This window comes from Sapajus apella, unplaced genomic scaffold, assembly GCF_009761245.1.
Source record: "Sapajus apella isolate SASKATOON/1434 unplaced genomic scaffold, GSC_monkey_1.0 scaffold58, whole genome shotgun sequence".
In the NCBI taxonomy this organism is placed as follows: domain Eukaryota; kingdom Metazoa; phylum Chordata; class Mammalia; order Primates; family Cebidae; genus Sapajus; species Sapajus apella.
In genome coordinates this window covers 1,062,364-1,066,907 of record NW_022436998.1, presented here as the reverse complement: position 1 = coordinate 1,066,907, position 4,544 = coordinate 1,062,364, and the positions used below count along the sequence as shown (strand labels likewise).

The 4,544-nt window shown below is 38.1% G+C and overlaps 1 pseudogene; it reads left to right on the top strand.

Moving 5' to 3' along the window:
• Positions 1-2,676: 2,676 nt before the first annotated feature.
• LOC116528430 lies at positions 2,677-4,342 on the top strand (annotated as a pseudogene).
• The last annotated feature ends 202 nt before the right edge of the window (positions 4,343-4,544 follow it).

The following is a 4,544-nucleotide window of genomic DNA, read 5'->3' as shown; positions in this document are numbered from 1 at the left end:
GAGGAAAGATTTCAGTTTTCCCTATTCAAATATGATACTAACAGTGGGTCCATCATATATGGCTTTTATTATGTTGAGGTATGTTACTTCTATCCCCAGTTTTTTGAGGGCTTTTATCATGAAGAGATGTTGAATTGTATCAAATGTGTTTTTAACATCAATTGAAATAATCATATGGTTTTAATCCTTTATTCTGTTGGTATATCGCATTGACTGATTTGTGTATATTGAACCGTCCTTGCATCCCAGTGATAAATTCCACTTAGTCATGATGCATGTTTTTTTTAATGTATTGTTGATTTTGATTTGCTAGTATTTTGTTGAGGATATTTGCATCAATCTTTATCAGAGATATTAGCTTGCAGTTTTCTTTCTTTCTTTCTTTCTTTCTTCCTTTTTCTTTCTTTCTTTCTTTCTTTCTTTCTTTCTTTCTTTTCTTTCTTTCTTTTTTTTTTTTTGTCTGGTTTTGGTGTCAGGGTAATACTGGCCTTGTAGAATGAGTTTGGAAGTATTTCATCCTCCTCTAGTTTTCAGAATAGTTTGAGTATAATTGGTATTATCTTTCTTTAAATCTTTTGTAGAATTCAGCACTAAAGCTATTAGGTCCTGGTTTTTCCTTACTGGGAGAATTTTTCTTAAGGCTTTGATCATGTTACTTGTTATTAGTCTGTTCAAGTTTTGGATTTCTTCCTGGTTCAATCTTGGTAGGTTGTATGTGTCTAATAAGTTGTCAGTTTATTCTAGATTTTCCAATTTATTGGCATGTAGTTGCTCATAGTAGCCACTAATGATCCTTTAAATTTCTGGAGTATCAGTTGTAATATCTTTTTCATCTCTGATTTTGTTTATTTGTATTTTCTCTCCTTTTTTCTTAATCTGGCAAAGGTTTGTCAATTTTGTTTAACTTTTCAAAAAACAATTTTTTTTGTTTCATTGATCTTTTGTATTGTTTTTAAATTTCAGTTTTATTTATTTCTGCTCTGATCTTTATGATTTCTTTTTTTCTACTAATGTTGGGTTTGGTTTGCTCTTGCTTTGCTTCTTTTTAAAGATGCATCATCAGATTATTTGAAGTTTTTCCCGTTTTGTGATGCAAGCAGTTATAGCTGCAAACTCCCTGTTTGTACTACTTTTGCTGCTTTCCATAGGTTTTCCGTATGTTGTGTTTCTATTATCATTTTTTTCAAGAATTTTTTCATTTTCTTTCTTAATTTCTTCATTAATCCACTGGTAATTCAGGAGTGTATTGTTTAATTTCTATGTATCTGTATAGTTTCCAAAATTTTTTGTTATTGATTTCTAGTTTTTTTTTGAGATGGAGTTTCACTCTTGTTGTCCAGGCTGGAGTGCAATGGTGTGATCTTGGCTCACCACAACCTCTGCCTCCCTGGTTCAAGTGATTCTCTTGCCTCAGCCTCCCGAGTAGCTGGGGTTGTAGGCATGCACCACCAGACCCATCTACTTTTTGTATTTTTAGTAGAGATGGGGCTTCTCCATGTTGGTAAGGTTGGTCTCGAACTCCTGACCTCAGGTGATCCATCTGCCTCAGCCTCCTACAGTGCTGGGATTACAGGCATGAGCCACTGCAGCTGGCCGATTTCTAGTTTTATTCCATTGTAGTCAGAGAAGATGCTTGATATTATTTCATTTTTTTGGTGTGTGTGAGAGGGAAACTTGTTTCTGCCTATCTAGGAAATGGTGCTGGTGCAGCCCACTCACCCTTCACAGAGACATCCGTGAATCTTACCACAAGATCCTCTCAGTCATTCTCATCAAACCTGGTTCCTGTGCTCATCACTGAGGTATTCGTGGGCAAGCCAGCTTTGCCAAGCTGTGGCCCTGGATTTCCTCAAAACAGGAAGCTTAGGGAACTGGGTACTCCAATGTCCAGCCTATCATCTGAAACAACAGAGAACGTCTCATAGTAAACAAAGATCCACTACATACCCATTTGCTGGTGCCACAGTTGGTTCTTACCTGTAAGTGCCATCAACTTGCTTGTAAGTTGAATCAGACAGTTTAATATAAAATCTGTTGACAGAGGGCATAGGGCTGTAGAAAAAAAGCCAAAGGACTTTACTTTGCAGTTACACCCCATAGGAAGGAAGAGAAGGATAAAGGAAAAGAAAAAAAAAATAGGGAAAAATTTTATCCACAGAAAAATAATTTCAGAAATTAAAAGTGGCACCTTCACCAAGTGAGAAGAAAACATCATGAGAATTCTGGTACCATGAGATATCTGAATGTTGCAAATCATCAAAAGATTGTGCTAGCTTCCCAGAAATAAACCCTAACAAAAATGGGAACTCAGAAGTGACATATAAAGAATTCAAAATATAGATTGCAAGGATGATCAATGAGATCCAAGACAAGGTTGAAAATCAACACAAATAAACTACTAAAGCAATCTGCGAAATGAAGAAAAATATAAACATCTTTAAAGAATCAATCAGAATTCTGGAATTGAAAAATTAACGTAAAGAATTTCAGAATACAATGAACAGAATTATCAATAGGCTAAATCAAGCAGAAGAAAGAATTTCAGAGTCTGAAGACCAGTCATTTGAACTAACCCGGTCAGATAGAAATAAGGAAAAGTAATTTAAAAAAATGAACAAAGCCTTTGAGAAATATGTGATTATGTCTAGGAACAAAACCTGTAATTACAGGCATTCCTGAGAGAGAAGATAAAGCAAACAACATGGAAAACATATTTGAGGGAATACTTAAAACATTTTTTCATAAGAAAAGAGCAACAAAGTCTGGATGATGGCCCATCAGTTTGCATCATAATTTACTGAATATATTAAGACCACTTTTGAGATCTACCACTCAGAAAAAGATTCTTTTGAAAACATTACTGCTCCTTGATGATACACCTAATCATGGCACCCATGAGCTCTGATGGAGATGTACAAGGAGATGTTCTTTTCATTGCAGACAACACAATATTTATTCTGCAGTCATGAATCAAGTAGTAATTTCAACTTGTAAGTCTTATATTTGATAAGTACATTTCAGAAGGCCATACCTGCAAGAGATAGTAATTCCTCTGATTAATGTGGGTAAAGTAAATTAAAAACCTTTTGAAAAGATTAAGAACATTTGTAATTCATGGGAAGGTTCAAACTGTGAATATTAACATGAGTTGGAAGAAACATATTTCAACCCTCATAGATGACTTAGAGGGGTTCAAGACTTAGTAAAGTAAATGCAGGGCAGGAGCAGGACCCGACGTCCTCGCCTGGCTTGTGACCTCTGCGAGGACTGCTGGGACGTGAAGCCTGGGACTACAGCCCCAGATCTGCTGAGGGGCACATTTAACATGTCATTTGAGAAACTGTTGGAATTGCAGAGCCAAGTGGGGACTAAGGCTTACAAACAATTGGCAGCTGAAAACAGCCCTAAGAAACAAGGTTCTAGACCACTTATCCAAAATGCATGTGTTGCAGATAAGCACAGGCCTCTGGAAATGTCAGCCAAGATCTGAGTACCATATTTACATTAGGTTGTTCCCATCAGTATAAATGTAGCCTGGACCCCTTGCTTTGATAGTCTGTCAGGGGAATATAATCCTGAGGTTTTGACAAAACGTATCAATTCTTGAATGACATCCAAGCAGAAGAGAAAGTGCTTGTGAAACAACAGTTGAAGAAGCACCATTTAGGAGAGAAGCATGAGAAACTGCAGCAACTGCTTTACCAAATGGAGAAGCAAGGAATGGCACAGCAGGAATGAAAGTAACAGCAGGAGCTGCACCTGGCTCTGAAGCAGAAACATCAGGCTCAGGCCCAACAGGGCCATCGGCCATACTTCCTGAAGAAATCTGAGCAGCTCCAGTTGGCACTAGCTGTGAAGTTCAAGGAGCTGAAACGCAGCAAGAAACTGGAGAGCTTTTTGAGTCGAAAAGGTGACGAAATGCAGGCAAGGAGAGGAGACATCTCCGTTCGTCCATAGAGTAATAAGGAACTATCTGCTTCTCTGTCACTGCCCTAGGGAGACATGGATCTGTGAGGACAGATTTGGCCTTGGCTCATTTTCATTCAAGGGCAAGGATCACAGCTGCCCTTGAATTTCATTGCTTCAGAGAAGACTAGAGAACTCTTGGTCTGCCCTTAAGGCTAGACAAAAAGAATAGTTCAGCCTTTGCCGGTGCCATACGACCTCAACTTGGATCTGGTTCATTGTGTCCTTGTGTTATCTCATCCTTGCCCTAAACTAGAGATTCTGATACTGAAAAGAGGGGCCAGTGAAGATGATGTAGTCTGTCCCAGGGCTGGGACATTATGTAGGAGCCATTTCATAAACATTCTTGCTACTCATCTTTTTGTTATTCTGCTTTTTTTTTGTGGGGTTTTGTTTTGTTTTGTTTTTTCGTCTCTGAAACAGTCTTGCTCTGTCATCCAGGCTAGAGTTCAGTGGTGTGATCTCATCTCACTGCAACCTCCGCCTCCCACGTTCAAGCAATTCTTGTGCCTTAGCCTCCCACATAGCTGGGATTACAGGCATTCACCACTATGCCTGGCTAATTTCTTTTGTACTTT